At 35.9% G+C, this 19,446-nt stretch overlaps 1 protein-coding gene and 1 long non-coding RNA gene across 2 annotated transcripts in view; one reads left to right on the top strand and one right to left on the bottom strand.

Moving 5' to 3' along the window:
- The window catches only part of LOC149717076 (uncharacterized), a 35,607-nt gene extending 16,690 nt beyond the window's left edge, over positions 1 to 18,917 (bottom strand). The window contains exon 1 of the mRNA XM_089834991.1: positions 18,580 to 18,917. The gene's annotated coding sequence lies outside the window, so the exon portion shown is untranslated. The remainder of the gene's footprint in view (positions 1 to 18,579) is intronic.
- Positions 14,915 to 18,392, top strand: LOC149717077 (uncharacterized). Its single transcript, XR_016365725.1, has 2 exons — positions 14,915 to 16,701; positions 16,767 to 18,392. It is a non-coding gene; the product is annotated as an uncharacterized LOC149717077 (long non-coding RNA).
- Positions 18,918 to 19,446: the final 529 nt, after the last annotated feature.

Genomic DNA, 19,446 nt, shown 5'->3' on the forward strand with positions numbered 1-19,446 from the left:
TTCAATTCATCATCGTTGGTGGTATGATACGATCCCTTACCCTTACCCTTACCCTTTTGTTGGCGCGTGTGCCAAGTTGGAAAAGGCGCGCCTATTTGTCAGGAAGCAGGTGGCGCCAATTAGAACCCAAAGATTCCTTAATAATTGCACCCTTTTCTTTCTCCTCGCATTTTTGAAGATTACTTAAGACTAGTGTAGATTGTAGAACAATAGGGTTAGTGCCAGCAATGCCGCCGCCATCGTAACCTTCTAAACCGGTTTCCATTACCATTCACCGATATCCATAGCTTTTTTGGAAGACGTCTTTCGTAGAAGAAGACTTCTTTTTGCTAATTCTATTGTTTCTTCGCCAGTGTCTGCATGATGTGTGGAAGGAATAAAGAATATCTGTATTCGTGCATGCGCCGATGCCGGGAGAGACTGAAAGATAGATCGAGGGGCCACCTAAAGGTCACGAAGCTATTAGGTTGAGATTCTTGCTTAATATTATTATAAGCGTTTAATAATTATTTGGTTCAAGAGCGAGTAAGCTTGGCCACATGCGTGCCGCACCTCAATTTAATTATTTAGATTTAAGGGATTATAAATTAGATCCTGATTCCACATAACCATTACAATTTCGGGTCTCTAAAATTCTCTTTCAATATCTCTTTATGTGTCCATTGTTCAAAGGGAGAGATAGAGACGCGTGCGATTAATCTTCTTCCATTTTTGGGAAAAACATTTTTCGATGAAATTCTTTCTAAAAAAGGGTTGGGTGACATTTCGAGTGTTTTTATCAACTTTATTTCAAGGACGCCTGATTTTATTTTTTGATAAAAGCCAAACGAGATGATTCTGCATCAAACAGCGGGACATTTTACTCAAATGTAGTAAATAGTTTTAATCTAAGACCATGCGAGGGGAACCATTCTGTCAAAATATCACTGAAATCCTTTACATCAAACAGAGTCATTTGACACTTTTAAGATGTATTTTCAAACCAGATTAGTTGTCGTAAACTGCACGAAGAATCAAATATTCATGTACTAGTTACTACCCGGCATTGCCCGGGTGGTTTTGATAAACTGGAAACTGGGAAAAGATTTCTGTCTATGTAGACACTAAAAAACTAAATAGTCTTTGGACCCGCATGTACGATGTTGTTTCGTTAAAACATTTTTTACAACTTTCATTTCAATAAAACGATGCTTAATATAAGCTTAAACTTTAGGGGTCTAGAATAAGATGTTTTCGACAGACTTATTTAAAAGCTAGGGTTCGCGAACCCAACCTTGAGCTACTGCTATCAGCCATGCAGTTTGGTGACTGCCTAAAGAGGAAACATCCAAACAAGGGAACTACAATCTCAAATACAAATTTTTAGATTATTTTAATTTGTTTAATTATCTCCTCTTACCTTAAGCCAATTAAACTAGTAGTTGTTTTCAGCACGATTATTAATCGGAAAATCTTTCAATTGCAAATGCGCCTTTAGTCGAAAGATCGCTAGCGCAATATGGTTTCTATCCAGTGTTCACTAAAAAAAACTTTATCTTTCTGTCGTATAGTTTTTGGGCGTCATACGGTTTTCTTTCTGATTTAATAACAGGTTTTTAACTCGGGACTGACTTTTAAAGTTTAAAACGTAAATCTCAAATTTCACTGGCGCAATGTTAGACGTTCATTTTTGTATGTTTTATAATTTGTTCTATACAACGAACGAACTGGTTTCCTTTTCGACTTTGCTACAGTATAGCCTACACATTCCAAAGAGAAAGTCACAAGTGTTAAATTTTGAGATTATTTTCTTATTTCAGACTTTCCTTTCTCTTTCAGGATGTTATTCGAGTCTAAATCGATCATTTGATTGGAACATAAAACTATTCCCGTTTAACTATATTTTGTTTCCTCTCGTACAACCTACGCAATCTCCGATTAGGTAAAATTTATTAGGAATTTCTGGTTTTATTTGTCGGCCTCCGTCAAATTATACGCCCATCCGTTGCTGCTGAGAATTAACCGTATTTTGAATTCGAAAATAGGCAATTCTTAGATAAATTAAATATAGGTTTTATTTTCAAAAAGCAGTGTTTTCCAAATTTTACCGAGTTTCGAATGAATGTCATTTGCCCGATTTTAAATATATGAAACGTATCAGTTTCCATGTGGATTTCTTTTTTTATTTCAGACAACTTTATTTTCAAGAAATAATTAAAATTTATACTATATATTTGACTTTAGCACTATACGAGCAACATGTTCAGTGAAACTATGATTTTATTATTATAAATATATGTATAACGAATTTTAATTTTCACATGATTTTTTAATGGATTTCAGAGGCCTTTATTACGAAAAATTTGTGAATTTTAACAGGGATAGATTTAATTTTAGAAGTAGGAATGGAGCACAGAGTAATCTGGGCGCGCGTCAAAGTCCCGGACGTCCCTTCCACGGGACGGAGGGGTATGAAAGAAGAGGCGGGTCCTAGCGACAGAATTAAAAAGAAATTATGTATTTTTCGCCGTCCCCGTCAGCAACGTCATCAAAACGTAGTTTAAGTGAGCGGGTTGGAGGGAGAGTCTCTATACTGGGCTATGAGTCGGACTGAAGTAAATACTAACCGTTCTCCATTCATACTTCTAAAATTAAATCTATCCCTGATTTTAATTTGTCCTATATACGATGAAACTTTTTGGTGAAAATGTGTTAATTAAACAAGGTCACTAAACTAGTTCCTAGGGTCTGAGAATAATTATCTGTTAGTAAATAAAATAACAGACATAAAATTACTACCCACGTGGTATAGACGTTTTCCAGTAATATATTATGACGATTTTGTATATGAATCCAATTGACGATTTTTTTTAGACTAAATTGGAGTTTTGATCTACTTTATAATCTTACGACACAATAATATATCGAGACAGCGAATGGGAAAGGGTTAAGAATTCAACTTTTCCTTTCTATGGTTTATCTATGACACCTTTAAAGTATTTCTCACGACTCATCTGTCATCGTAAATTGAATACTCCTCATTTGATTATTCCAAGGGTTTATCTAAGAAATTTGAAATTTGGCCCGCGGTGACATTCTTGATTTCTTCAGACGAAAGGTTTATCGTAAATTTTTTTTTAAATTTTAAATTCTGGCTATGTAAAAAACAGCGTAGATAAGATTCCCAACGTGTGGTTTGCTTTCAGGTAGTTTTTCTCTGTTTTTCCCGCGTCCTTATAGCCTCAAGCTTGGATTATAATTTTCGCATAAAACTCCTACATTTAAGCCATACTCTCATAGTTTTTAGTAAAGTGTGTCTCAACCCACGTATTTTACCTTTTGGCAGTGTATAATTGCGCCACTTTTTCCCGCTACAAAAGTTAGAAAGGATTTCAACTCGTTGTTCAGGAGAGAAATAAGATAGGGAGCAGAAGCTTTCGCCTTTACAGTGCAACAAAAAAGTAGCTCCAACGAGCGTGCTACGAGCCTACTATACTGTTTCTGGGCTGAATCCACTCCGGTCACGTGACCACTTTGTAACGACGGATGAGTTACAAGTTTTTTGGTCATTCCGGAAATCTTCTCGGCCCGAAACTATAATGGCATATTAAATTTACTTGCTCTGAGATCGCTAGCGATTTGCTCTATTACGTCATAAGATCAGACGAGAACGCAAAAATAGTTAATTGCAGATTGCTCTGGAAATGAAAGGCAAATTGCAGGCAACATAACATAACACCTTGAAAAAACGACCCTTTTTCTAAAAATAAATCTTTTCCTTTAACATAGGTTTTTTTACAGATTTAGCAATTGATCGGTAATGATCTGTCTTTTTATACAGATCTCGGATCGAGCGCTCGGTAAATGGAAAACGAAAATCCGAGCGCGAGGAGATCTATAAATGAAACACGCAAACGAGCGCCCAGAGCAGTAAATGAAATACGCTATGACTGATGTGATGTGGTCTTAGAAGCTACAGTTTAACCAGTAAGCTACCGCTCCCTACCTAATTTCTCTCTGGTTCTAGCTCCTCCTTCGAAATTTGCGACAGTAACAGCGGTTGAATACAAAATTGAAAATGATGATCTTCATGTAAAAGAAAATAGTGTAAGTGACGATAAGCCCCCTTCAAATCGAATGATATTAATATCCACATAAAAAATTATTAATTTTTCTCATCTTTAGAAATTAATTAAACGATATTAACATTTAATTAAGGCGAACATTTTACCTTGTGTTTTGGTTTATTATTTAAAGATATGACATCGTACGTTTAATTTAAATTAAAAAGAAATTAGGAGGAAAGGACGCCAATCTTTTTTACTGAGATTTGTAGGGGATGAATATGTAGTCGTTAAGTCTTACGTTTGAAAGGGTGTCTCGGAATATAAATTAGGATTGGTGAGAAATATGCGTATATGAAGACTATCAGGCGTTGCAACCATGTTGAAAAATAAGGGGAAATAGATAGTGTGAAACGAGCCATGTCTTAGCCTCGATTCCGCTTGATAAGTCTCTTCAGATAAAGGTTCAGGTAACTTAACATTATACCTTAAAATAACGGCCCGTTTCTAAATATAAAATAGAAAATATTAAGCAAAAATAAATGATCTCTTATTACAAAATAAATAGCATTTAATTAGTCTAAAAAACAAGGACAATATATGAGATCATTTATTCATTTTTAGTTTTCCTTTCCATTAAACTTTTAGACTCCATATTGAGGGGAAAGGGGTAACTCTGAAAGTGTGCGAATTTCAAGTTCTTTCTCTACCATTTATTTCTGATAAATTCGTACATTTTAAATTTATGGAGTTCCAAATTAATGTACATACTAAACATTAAATATTTCTTGGAACCACATGCATGATGTTTTTATTTTGAGAAAATCTATTTCACAACTTCTAAATACAATGAAACCATTTTAAATTAGGGGATAATTATAAAGCTAAAATGTTAATGATATGTAATTCGCCTCCATCCCAACCTTAAGGAACTTAAGCAAACCCACTCCTAAAGAACCTTCCCCTTGAGTACTGATATCAACCATGAAGTATGGTTAATCAAATTCGAAAATTAACAAATTGGGACTGTGCATGCGAAGAACAAGCATTCAACTAATATAAGATTTCACTCATTTACCACTATCAATTTCTGACGGTATACTATAGTCAACCCTTTAAGTGTGTAGGTGGTCCCCCCACAGATGTAGTTTCCCCGCGGTTTTCCTCGTTGCTTCACCTTTATGGATTCCTAAGCAAAAATAATGACGTTACGCCCACGCATTCTATTCCCTCTTAATTGAGGTTATGTTCACATCCCTTCATTTTAATCAACATCTTTAAACTAAAATTATGATAAGTAGGAATGGATACTATTTCGAAAGTGTTTTCTTAATCAAAATGTTCACCGTTTGTATTAAAATTTCATCACAAATTAAATACAAATCAATCTGATAAAATTGGGACTAGTAAAATTTTGTTCACTTTATCATAGCCATAGCTTTATAACTTACTAGCTGAAAAAGCACCCAACACTACCATCCGAACATTTTTATTAATTTTCAAGAAGCCATTTTAAAAACTGGACGCAAATCGAACCCGAAAAGCCTTAAGCCCATCTGCTGGGTATAGTATAAAGAACCTGCTTGAAACACGCGGAAGTTATTTCAAAAAGGTCTTTTTACATTTCTTGCTGCCATTTTTCAAGATGGCCGCGGATTGCAAAATATTTCTTTACTTCTAAAGAGTAAAGTCCATGCAAATTTTCAGCTTTCTAGTTAAAGCGTTTTGACTTGGGCGTTGATTATCAGTTAGTCTGTCAGACAGTCGAGGACTTTTAATAATATCATAAGTTCGTAAGATATGTTCCATAAGTTTGTCACTGGTTACTGAGAGCTTGTCATGAAGTGACTTTGGCGAAACGTCATAGGATCTCGTAAAGCGACACCTCGTGAGACGCTGTCAAAGGCTTAGTACAGACTAAATAGGAAGATGGACTTCAAAACAGGCGTAGTCAATTCTCGCGTCAGTCTCTAACTAGCTCTCAGCAAGTCTCTAGCATTACAAAGTATAGGAAATTTCATACTTATAGAACATATCTTATTAACTTATGATGATATAGATAAATTACTTATTATAACTTAAAATATATACGTAATAAAATAATATTAAAATTAAAATTAGGTTGAGATTTTATGGATAATTAAAAATAAGGACCTCTGACCAATTGAGTAACGCCCTACCTTCTTGTTATCAAAATTGTCGTGACACGCTCCATGCCAAATGAAATTTACAGCGAGATTTGATAAAATTTGCGCGCGATATCATAATCGTGGCGTGAGATGTAGAGCGTGCAACTGGAATTTTGTTAACAGGAAGGCAGGGCGTTATGCGATTGGTCAGAGGTCCTTATTTAAAATTATCCTTAAAATCTGAACCTAATTTGAAATTTGAACTCATTTGGAGGTATTTCCTGGATGTTTCACTATACAGACTCTGACTGGTCTTATAATTAGTGGAAGAATCGATAAAAAATCACTTAATTTCCCACTTCACCCTCCATTTAAAGGAAAGGCGTACCAATAGTAAAAACCTTATAAAATAAGTAGTACTAAATGTAAAAAATACGAAAATAGTAGCGAAATAAAATAATTTGTTGTTAATTATTTATAATCTTTTATTACATTCCAATAACCCATTCAGGTTAGCGCCATTTTTCAAATAATTTATATAGATTGTGATGTCATTCGCAATTGCGTTTCGATTCGCTAGCATTAAGGTCCAATGGTAGGGAAGGGAAAACTGGCTAAACAGCTGGATTCTCTCTCTCTCACTCTGAAAACCATCAAACGCGACGAGCTAACACTCTGCTAACATCTAAGCCTCGGTTGTTAAATGTGGGGTTAACTTGTACGTGTTCTAAATAGGGTTGTGGTTTCCGAGATCGATTTAATTCAAAAAATGTCTTACTGTGTTATTAAAAATTGTCGGAATAAATCAAAGAACACAAACATTAGATTCTTTTGCGTTCCGAGTTACCTTCAAAAACCTCATATTGCTCTACAATGGACCCAAAACGCTAATGACAAGGTGAAAGCTTTCTACCTAGAGGTTACAAGAGCAGAAACGGATAGGAAATTGGACGTGTTTGAAAGACGTAATGTACTAAGGGACACCCCTTTTAGAGTGTGTGAAGTACATTTTACTGAAGATTGCTTCGAAGTTGATTTGAAGGCTAAGATCATGCATAACATTATCAAGAAGAAACTGCGAGAAGGAGCAATTCCTACACTGTTTAATACTACCGATACCGACCGAGACGAAGATGAAATAGTTCCAAAATATTGTTGCAGTGAAGGAACTAGTTCTATGTCAGATGAAATTTATGAACTGCCACTACCAAGTACTCAAGTAAACCAAGCAGCTCAGACTGAAGAAGTCTGCATCCGAAGTTTCAAGACATTAACGACATCTGTCGGAACTCAAACAACAATAAAGACGACTTCAGACCGCTCTACTTACGTCTGTGAATCTCAGATACATGTTGAAATCGAGGAATTACATGGATAAGTTCAAGTAGCGGCATCAGTGCTGAAGAATCACACTTAACCCGTTTTTCAGCAGTGTTTAATAGACCAATACGAATATTACGTGCAGGGAAACAAACTTCCAGGGGCACGCCTCTATAGTGGATAATTCCAATCATGTCAGGAGACACCGCTAGAGGCATGACCGAGTTGGCTAGCCTCTCAGATGCAGTGAGCTAGTATTGTCTTGTGGCGACAGGGAAATTATCCAGTATTTAGGCGTGCCCCTGGAAGTTTGTTTCTCTGTAGGTAGTTATCGTATTGGTCTATAGTCGAACAGACTACCTGATTTGTTGTTTTGTGTATAGCTTTGACTTCAATGCGCCAAACTTCGATATTAGACCTTGAGTGCTATAGCTCCATTAAAAGTGAGAAAGTATTTTTACGCCGTAATGATTGATTCTTCTAGCGTGCGTGTAATTATGAAACACGCGCACACTTTTTTTTTTCAAAACCATGAAAGCATCGCAAATTATCAAGAGAAACCAAATGTACTTTCTCGAAGTATATTTAAATATGAAAACTTTAAATAATATTTGGACCAGGTTATTAATTGATTTCAAAAATTAGATTAGTGAGAGCATAAAACTTACAATTGCGTTTTTTCGGCGTATGGTTACTATGCTTTTTGCACATACTAGAATCGCGTAACTCAGCAATGCTCTAAGAGAATCTATTCTTACCTCGTCACAAGTTCTTAATAGTTGATAGACCACCCAAGTAAGTTAAATCAAACGTTTTTATCCAAAAATTCTACCGAAATTGAAAAGAAAAAACTATTAAAAAAAGAAACTGAATTTAAAGCCCTTGGCAACGTTTTTACAAATATAGAAAAAAGGGGAAAAAAAGGGAAAATTAATTTTATGTTACATTCTAAGTTTTTGATTCTTTAAAGGGATATACAATGTGTTTTGTAGGGGCGGGGCCTATATGAAGGGGCTTATCTTCCATCAAATAGAGCTCTACTGGGCATGCATGAATTCCGTAACTTTATATCAGTGATTGCATTGGGAATGGGCATCGGAATTTACGTAAAGTCGTTGAATCTATACCGCGGAGTCATTCCACGGATACGGTCATGTGCCCAATCACTACTCTCTAGAGTAACACTACTACTTCAAAATATAGTTCCTCACACGCCCCCACATAACGAATTGCACATCCCATTAAATATGGTTAAAAACAGTTTTAAAAAATGCAGCGCTAAGTGTTCAATTTATTTATTTTTACATCGATTATGCGCATGTAACAAAATAACATTTGTAACGCACGGGTTACTTTTTAATCGCCATGTAATCTTTTAATGATAATTTGAATCGTAAATAAGTGTTTATACACCCCCTTCGGTTGTATTCTATATGTGAATCTAATCTAGGACTAAAATCTCTAAAGGACAAATTGAAAACGTTATAAGAAAAAAAAACTATAAACAAAATAAATCACTAATGAGCATTTAATAGTCTGAGCGTTATTGGTAAACACTAAACACGTAATCATCAAAAATTGAATACAAGTAACAAATTGGGTCAGCTTTATTATTAGTGCACCCTTGAAACTCTTTTTTTTTTGGGGTTTCGGTTCTAAGAATACAAACTTCTCACGCCATTGACTCTGAATGGAAATTTAGAAATTTACTTTATAATCTCTGTTCCCTCTCATTCGTTCTTCTTCGCCGCAGAGGGGTCGGACAGCGCAACGAGCTCTGGTATGTCTTCACACCTTTAAATAGCCATTGCATCAGAAACGAAGCGAAAACACGATGAGTCTTATTTATAAAGCGTGCTCAAAAAAGGGTGCTTGGACCGAAGGGTCACCGTTTGATGATTGTTCAAAGTGTTTTAAAGTGGTGCCCTCTAAGATTTAAGAATTTAAGTAAGAAACTGAAATAACAATGATAATTTTAATTTATTTAAGTGGTCATCATATCTTGTAAACGCTCGCCCAGATAGAACAATTGTCATTGAAAATTTACGACTCAAAATCGCCAATACTTCGGTCCTACAAACCTTTTAGGAACATCCTGTATACAGGGTGTTTTTGTCAAGTCAGCCATAATTTAAGGGGGTGTTCTTTGGGCGATTTTGAGTCGAAACTGTTCTATGACATTTTGCCATCCGGGTCACTGATTTCAATTTAATATATCAGTATTTTACGAGTGACCCTTAAAATTAATTTAGAAACTCAAAGACAATGCTAATTTAATTAAGGGACCATCCCTAAAACACTCAAATCACAACTCGAAAACAGTGGCCCGGACGGCAAAATGTCATAGAACATTTTCGACTCAACTCGCCCAAAGAACATCCCCCTTAATTTATGCCAGACTTATCAGAAACACCCTGTATGGATGAAATTTGTAATTAAGATTTTTCAAACCATACTTTATGGTCGAATTTAAAATGAAAAATTATTACTGATGATCAGAACCAATTGCTTTAGTAGTTTCGTATAAATTTTCAAATTGGAGATATTTCGAATTAATTCCCAACGCAAATGTCCGACCCCTCGTCTCTGTTTCTAACTTTGTTTTGAAGGCAGCTAGTTTCGTGTGTAAAATTGCGTCTCCTAATTTCATTGAAAACGATTTTTAAAGTTCTTGTTGTTCATGGAAGTACTTATATCAAAGTACTCCATCAACGTTATTATAACGTAGCTAGGGTACATTGAATCCTTTTGGGCTAATAACGTCGAGCGCGCTCTACTTCAGAAAGATGAAGAATCTCAAAGGTGTACACTTCTATAATACGCTATACAAAAATCGGGGTTTGTTTTGGGCACGAAATTTCTATTATTTGCCTGACAAAATAGGTATTTTTACGAAATTACGGTGCTCGTGGGAAATAAGCGATTACATTGACCCACTAACGTAAAAACAACCTAATATTACGTACAGTAAAACTTGTTTATTTATCTGAAATAATAAAAAAACCAACCGTATTTTTATCGAGATTGAACTTTCAACCCTCAGTCAAAATTCAACAAAAGTCCTTTTTTTTTCAACATTGAAATTATAATAAGAATGGTAAAGGTAAATAACTTCGAAAAGTTTATTTTCTACACCGGTTTGTTTGACTTGAAAATACCTCCAAAGAATTCCTGGTGGCTTCACAACCATTTTAGACACGGGCTACATATCGAAATTCAAGCGAAATTTAGTGACTATGTTGAAGTTAACTACTAAAATAAGTGTTTCCCAATGTTTTCAGAGCTGTGTCACATCTCTTTCGATGTGAATTTTGTAAGGATTTCAGAAAAACTATATTTTGAGTTATTTCTATATTTAGTTTTGTTGGTGAAAATATGATTTTAAAGGTTGTGTTAAATACGGTTACACCTTAAAGACAGCGAGGTTATTTGTAGACTAAGGGCCTTTTCAGACCATACAACTTTTTGACTCATTTAGGTTAGCCAACTTGAGTTGAGTAAATTAGTTGAGTCGTGCGAACAGAAGTTGGAAAAGTTGAATCTCCAAACAAAAAATTGATCACTGTTCAATTTTTGCTCACGCAACGTTTTGACTCATCTAGTTGAGTCAAAAATTGTTTTGTCTGAAAAGGCCTTTATACCATATTGATCTCGCGACACAGTATGCATTGTAAAGGGACCCACCTGTAAACAAGCCACAGGCTTAGTGTGGAAATCCCTTCATAGACAAAGCTCAGATTATTATTATTATTAGTATTTGGGAAAGAGTACAATAAATGATTGTGACTTTCGAGAGTGAATTTCCCCTCAGCTGTAAGACCATATCCCTAAGCAGCTCGCTATTAGTTTGAGAACGAAACATCTTTGAATAAAAGATTAACATTGAATTGGAGAAGTATAAATCATTGGTATACGTCCATCAACGCGTTAAAGTCTTTGAGTGGAAACTTGCTTGGCTGACATTCAATGTAGACGCCCAATTAATAAGGGTTCTTTAAACGATTCCTTTTCAATACTTCTCACTAGATTCATTCAGATATTAAAAAATATACGAAGACCATCATTTGAAATGAGGATCTTCGTTAGGACCAATTCCAATCTCATCATCTCATGTATACTTTAGAAAGTTGTTTGTATCTATGTTTGTTTTTATGCACAGTTGCAATTCGTACCAAACTGCATTGTTGATATCAGTAACACTAGCGGAAGGTTCATTAGAAGTGGTTTGTTTGAGTTGCACAAGTCTGGGTGTCGCGAACCCATATCCATATAGTAATATTTTAGCTTTCTATGATTAACCCATATTTAAGAAATTAAGTACAATTTTATTGGCAAGCTCGGATGCGGATATTTCATATGGGTGGATCCAGATACTATTTAGTATTTTGAATGTACATTCATCGCGGTTTTTAGTTCCTTAAAATACTTGGGCAACGCCGGGTAACTTAACTATATAAGTTATATTAAGTAGTAATTGCTAACAACTAATTTAAGCCGTTAATGAAATTCGCAAGCAGACCCTATGTTCTAAATAAGTGAACTGTTAGCAATATTGTCCCTCTACTGTATATGCACTGTTAAAAATAAAGGTATTTTCAAGGTACTATAAAATACCTCCGCGACCTTTTTAGTACCCATGAACGTATTCTATTAGTTGTCTCACATTGCGGGTATTAAATGATTTCGAAAGAGGTATTTTGGAAATATAAGGTATATAATGAAACCTTTTAGAGTTTATGCGCTTCTGGTGGTATTTTATCGTACCCTGGAAGTAGAAAAAGACTTAACAGACTTCTTTAGAGGGATTTTTTAGCTCCGGCGTGCTGATTTTAACCAACACTAATAAAGTAAAATACATGATATAATACTTCTAGCCCAATTTCTCTAACACTAACTGTTTACTTCACCAGTAGCACTAGTAATGGCAGCGTAGAAGAAATCTCTATTGGAATATTATATATAAACACAAAGAATAGGTTCGGTAGGGTAGAATAGGGTTGTGGTTTTCTACCCGAGATTTCAATTTCAATATCGAGTTTCCTATCTAGTGGTTTTTCTTAAATATTTAATTACATATAATTAATATTAATTATTTTCTTTGACAGCTATGTACACTAGCATACGTTACATCATTTAAAGGCAGTACAATTATGATATAAGGCATACATAGTTAATATAAAGGTTTGAATCCGAGCTTACGCCTTCAGTCGCCATTCAGAAAATATCCATGTATATGTGACACTGAATTACCTTTACACTATAACAATATCACACCTTCCTTAACAAGGGGATGCTAAATTTAGTATCGGTTGATCCCTCGCTTACTATGCGAACTCTCACGACACCGCAAGCCTACGGCACAGACACTTAAAGGCGAGATGGAAGGCAAAATTTTACCCTTATCCCGTAAGCCCACAACACAGACACTAAAGGTTGAGATGGAATGCAAATTTTACTCTCGTGTCTTTCCGTCTCTTTTACACCGAAGTGGTGTAATGCTTACCATGTCTGAAAATGATTCAAGCCCGCGGTAATTAAGGAAAAGTTTACCAGTTTTAAATGTGCCGCAAATAATTTTGATAGCGCGAACGTTTGTGGGTTTTATTTGACACCTAATTCGGTAGCACAAAATACCTTTAAAAGTATATTTTCGAACCTTTTTGAGTGTTAACAGGTACCCTTTTCGGTATAAAGGAGTACCTTTCACAATTTGAAAGTTTTATTGCGACCTTTTTTTGAGGTTTAAATGATTCCCATTACGGGATCACAAAATACCATGTAGTCCTCAAAAGTACCTTCTTCAAGAGGTATTTCAGAGTACCCTTACACAACGGTATTTTGTAGTACCTTTATAGGTACGTCTGGGGATGCATCGAAAAATACCTTTAAAGGTACTAGACAGTACGGTTATTTTTTACAGTGTGGAGTCTGAGCGATAAAACATATACATTGGTTCTTCATGAACATCACTAAACCCTTTTAGGGATTTCAAAGCTGACGTGAATTTGTAAATAGGAGTAGCCCGAAAATTTAATATTACGGGAGTCTTGACCCCCACATGGTGGCATTCCGATTTGGCACCTTTTGTCAGCTTGAAGATGTAACCCTATAGCCTGACGCCACAAATTCCGAGCTCCCACTCATTCGAACTCCGCCCAAATAAGAAGGCGGCTCTTTCTTTTAGGGCCACTTTCGAATTTCAGTAGTTGTGTTTCATCATTTGAATTGGAATTATGACGAGTAAGCGCCACTAAGACTGCACCTGGGGGCGAACCACTTGGTTCCAACGCGTAGAAAGTGTAATTGGCAAAAAGTTGTTGTAAAAAGTCACCTTGAAAAAATCTAAAGATGAGTCTGGCATTTCAAATTTCTTAAGATATGCCTAAATTCGAGGGAATAGGCACTGTTTTACAAAAAAAGGCACTTCAATTCACGTTAAAATCATCATGAAATCGGCGAATGGATGAAAGATTTCATTGCGACTTTATGACTTTACTGAATATTACCACGTTCAGTTCTTACTAGTTAATTTGTTTCCGTTATACTTTACTCGCTTAATTTAGCGACTAGCTTATTTTATATTAATTCTCAAATCAGGAAATTATTTTGAATTGTTACAAAGGAAGAAATTGGCCGTATTTTTTGGGGCTAAGCGTGGGAAGTTTCAATATTCTTGTTCGACCTATTTCGTTAATATTATTTTTTGAAAAATATCAGAGAATTTAATCTATAAGCCATTATAATATTTAAAACTTCTAAATCAAAAACCTCAGGATTTGTATAGTCTTTTAGTGTTTTGGGTTTGCTTTCGATGGGGTAAACTAAGGCGCTCAACGACTATAGAAACCTCAAAGCCGTTATTAAAATGATGAAGACAATGCCACTTTAGATGGATTTTTTTAAATAACGTTTTTAGGAATCTAAAGTTCGCGCCCCATCAGATGAAAAATTTATTTTATAGATATATGCTACCCTTATAAACTTATGATGTTACTAAATTACTTCCCTCAATCCCAGCTTTAACTTCACTGCAGTGTTGTCAGGCTTCGATCCAAGTTAGTCAAGTATTGATTCAACTGAACTGATAGACTAGTTTTCTTTCTGAAATCATGCGTTCTGGCAAAATGGGGGAACGACAAAAACCTCTTTAGTGAAAACTTATGTATTATCATATCGATAGTGGCTCCATCCGCACCAGGGGTTGAATGAATAACCGACAAGGGTTTATTAGCCTTTTAACAAGGCGGAGTGTAATGAATCAATTTTAAGTTGGGGGTCGAACAAACACGATTGTGTTTTTTAAAACCCTTGAAAATACGTTTAAGCGAATTGATTTAACTTTCACGTGAATTTTGGTATGGTTACCACGCCTTACGTGCATGGATTCACTTTTCTCGAAAATCGGAGTTACCGACACTCGTTTGAGGCAAAAATGGCAATCTGACCCCCATTGGATTTATGGTGCGGTTCAGATAAGGGCCATAAGGTTAGGTTTAGTTGGGGTTAGTGCTGGTTCAGGTATGGTTAGGTTTAGTTGGGGTTAGAGCAGGTTCAGGTACGGCTAGGTTCAGTTGGGGTTAGAGCAGGTTCACGTATGGTTAGGTTTAGTTGGGGTTAGAGCAGGTTCACGTATGGTTAGGTTTAGTTCGGGTTAGAAGCAGGTTCACCCTAAAGCTGACCATACGGTTAGAGTTAGGGTAGGTTGGGTAAGGTTAGGGTTAGAGTTAGGGTAGGTTGGGTAAGGTTTGTGTTAGAGTTAGGGTAGGTTGGGTAAGGTTAGGGTTAGAGTTGGCTGGGTTTTGATTAGTGTTGGGCTAGGTGTTGCCGTCTTTTAGCCCTAGTTTGTGGAATATTCAAGGAATAATGAACCCAATTCATTGGCAGGGCACATGCGTATTTAAACTAAAACTCGTATGGTACGTTTATCGGTCGTGGGATAATATCTCGGAAGAGAATGGATGGCGTATAGGCCTATATCTATCTAAACAAAAATTTCGAGCGTGGCACGTTTTTATGGTCCCGGTAAAACTCTTTGCAATATTTGGAAGTAGCTCCTTTGTCCAGCACGCCGCCAAGATTTTATTGGACTAAAGGGTGCCTGCCGTTTACATATCAAGAAACGTGAGCCAAACTTAAAAGTTTCAAAGAGAAAAATTCAATTCTTAAATGGCCGTTTAACTATCTTTTAAAGGGCTAATAATAAATCACTCTATTTGCAAATATAACAAGCGGAGCTGCGCACATAACTCCGCTTGTAGTCATCGTTCTATTATCCCTTTTTCAAAATAACATATTTACAAGTTTAGGCCCCGTATATGTTTGACCCCTGACCTTGTTGGCGGCTATAGCCACGAATGTTGTTTGATGGCCCCTCCATTGAATTAAACGCGGGGTTGTTTCTGACACGATAACACTCGGATTATTAAGCTTATCGCGTAAAGAATTCTACGACAGCTTTTCGAAATATTTGCAGCCTTGTTTCAGATCAGATCAGATATACGCTACGCGAAAATCAAGGTAGCCCCTTTAAGATTAAACGTCATTCGTTTAATGTCTGTCTCGTGGAGGCCCGCCCGCCCCTTGGATCGCTCGTTACGTGATCATAATTTCATGATCCGAGGGCGTTTCAATAACTGATCAAACGTCACATCAAAACTTTATTACACGAGTTAGGTTCACACTTTCCCCTTAATGATCTTTTTGGTTATAAGATATCGTCAGCGCTGGAAATAAGCAATGTTAAATAAGCCTAAAAATTAAGTTGTGTGTTCATCCGCCTCAGCGTTTTCTAGTTACTAAACTGATATCGAAGGACAATCACAATCCTTATTAATTCAATGAACGTTATTGGGGTAGAAAAGTCGAAAAAAAAGAAAGGCTTCTAGTTACTGAATCTTCTCACGCAAAATGCTTTCAAATCGGAAATGAGAACTTTTCTTAAGTTCCCTTTCACCGTATCCTTCCGTTTTCCCGGATCTGATGTTTCTTAAAGCCATGCCAGAACGGAAGCGGCTGCCTTATATCGGTCAGCCTCGACCAACCCTTCCTGACCCTAAACCTTCACTTCATAAAGTCGTAATTGGACTATTTTAGGGCCATTTCCTTCCTACATTGCATTTTCCGAAAGTATAACACGAACGTTCTTTCTAGGGTAAGAACTGAGGACTCTAATGGCACTGACTTTATCTCGCTATAGAAGTTAATACAAAGTATTTTGGAAACTGCCATTAAATCTTCAGTTGATTTAATAATAGATTGTCGTTTCCTCTTTTAGAATATGTTCGATATAAAACTTCACTTCGGTAAGTCTAAATATTTCAAATGACACGCTTTCATTGTTGCACGATTTTAGAGAAGGGAGGCGTTTTGCTTGACAGATTTTTATTTTTAAAAAATTGTATCGCAATTGGGGAAATATATAAAAACTTATATTTATAGTTGGTTACTGTTTTAAATACATAATTAATGACGTTCCACTTTTGATATCGATGCTAATATATTTTATTTTAAATCACACTACATGTATTTGCCCGAATTTTCCAAATTTCACAGTCATGGTTGATTTTTTCCCTCGCGCGGAATTATGATTTTGAATGCAAAAGTATTTTATTTTTTTTATTTTTCGAGGCAGCTTATTCCGGATATTACGTCATAAAATTTGTTTCGATAAGTCGGGAGTTTGCTCAGACGTTTGAGATGACGTCCACTTTCTAAGAAAATAAATCCGAGTTTTCTAAACGCTGTGTCACGAGATTTGAAAACTGTGTTCTAAGATTTGAATACGGTGCCCTAAGATTTGAAAACTGCTTCGTAAGATTTTCAGTGATTATATGTCACGTGGTAGTTTTAAGTCGTTATTGGCCTTCAAACGATTATTATCACTGTGTCTAGGAGTCTGTAGTTTAGTGAACTTGTTTGACACAAGTTATAAAAACATATTTTCTACAAAAAGGGCAAAACCAAATATAGAAATCGTTCAAAGTATAGTTTTCTGAAAACCAAGAAAAAATAACTCGCATTGAACTTTGTGTCACAACTTCGGGAAACTCTGTATTATGTCAAATCATTTGTTTCAATAACGTCGTGAGTTTGCTCAGAGGAGATGACTTCCTAATTCTCTTTCTAAGAAACTAACTCTTAATCTTGAAGACAATTCACTTTAACCCTTCTCAGAAACAAGGAAACCAATGGGTGTAATTTTCCCAGAACTACAAAAACAAAACTCATTCTTAGAAGCTCGTATTTTTAATATCTTTGCACTCCATCATTTTGAACGTCTTATGTTTTGTTAGGGACGTCCCGCCTCTCTCATTTCATGTTAAGAAAAAAAACCAACAAAATGTTAAAATTCACCTGTCGATAGATCGAATATTTTAACTATAAACTCCCCCAAAAATTTATTTCCCTTTACAAGTAAGGTAAGCTGATCTTAACATTGGAGTGTAAAGCATTGAACTCAACCGTTTAATGTCTTGACCTCAAAACAGTCAGGCAACTCACTTAAAAGATATTACGGCTTCACTTTTAAAGGCTCGTTCACATTACGCAATTTTTGCTGTAAAAATTAGTTCAGTAATTGCTCTACAACTTGATTCAAAAGTTCGCAATTCGTTGGAAGAAATTGCGTAGTCTGAACGAAACTTGAAGAGTACCTAACTAACACCTGTCGTTCAGAGTATCCGTTTAGTACCCAAACGATCATCGGTAAACGTTTAAAATACACCTAACTCTTTTATTTTCTTATAAGTTAAACGCTTGACTGGACCAGCTTGAAGGTCAAAGTTCAGGACGAACCAAGTTTTTATCGACTTTACCTTCGTTTTAACGACCGACAAAATTTAGGGTACTTTACTATGGTTAATTTCATTCGTTAGTTAAACTTGAGTAAACGATGGTTTCTGTTTTTTTCATTTGGCCCTGTGTCATTCTTATTGAGTTGAAAAGTAACACTACAAATTAGCGTTTTAGACTTAAGCAGGTTTTTTTATGGTAAAAATTAACCCCTTGAAAGACTATAGATTCAATTACGTTCAAATTGGATTAAAATTTAGAAAATATTGCACAGGCAGAACAATTTAAATTCTTACCTTTTATGGAGTTGTCTCGTCTTTTAATCCCGATAAGGTTTGGAAGCTCCGTAAGAAATCCGAAAGGACACTCTTTAAGTAACAATCACGGATGGTGTTTACGCGTTTACGTTTTTTTAGAATTTAATCGTCTAAAAATGAAACACTGATATTCGTTTCTCGGCTCTGTTCGTTTTTAATTCACATTCTTTAAGATTTAAGACGACAGGTGTTCTTGGAGAGCGCGCGCTTGGTCCAACAGGTACGCAGCGAACTATCTATCCACCAGAGAACTTTCGTACTTGTGTCCGATGTCTCTCTCGGCTGGACGGAACTCACTTTGGCAGCAACTTGGTAAATTCTGAATCTCTAGCTTCACTTGACTCGCGCTACCTACCTTTCCCATCTCTCTTTCTCTCACACCTGTTTCCACTCCGGTGCGCATGCGCTGCGATTTTTTTAAAAACAGAGGGAAAGGTAGAGGGATGACTGCGGGTATGGGATTAAAATTCTCCTTTTTTTACGTGGACCTCTTCTGGATTTTTTTTTATTTTTTTATTTGCAAAGTTTTTGAACACGCTTACATATCTCAAGTACAGTTATTTGTAACAACATTGCGTGTTTAATAGGTAATTATTCTTGAAATTTCATGTTTACAAGTAGAAGCCTATATTAGGCAATCAAGGGAAATCAACAAAGGCTGGGTTGTCTTCGAACGTGCATGCTTGTTACTGAGCCAGAGGCGTACGTAACCCTCTACTTCATTATGCAAATTTTGTATGATAAAATGCCTTCCCGCTCCGTTTCCCCCAAACTGAAATCGTTTAATTCTTCTTGTTGGTATTCCAAATTTCGTAACCACTTTTCGATTGCGTATATTTTGGCATT

This window comes from Phalangium opilio, unplaced genomic scaffold, assembly GCF_054372755.1.
Source record: "Phalangium opilio isolate 3A_F unplaced genomic scaffold, DU_Popi_V2 ptg000003l_1, whole genome shotgun sequence".
NCBI lineage: Eukaryota > Metazoa > Arthropoda > Arachnida > Opiliones > Phalangiidae > Phalangium > Phalangium opilio.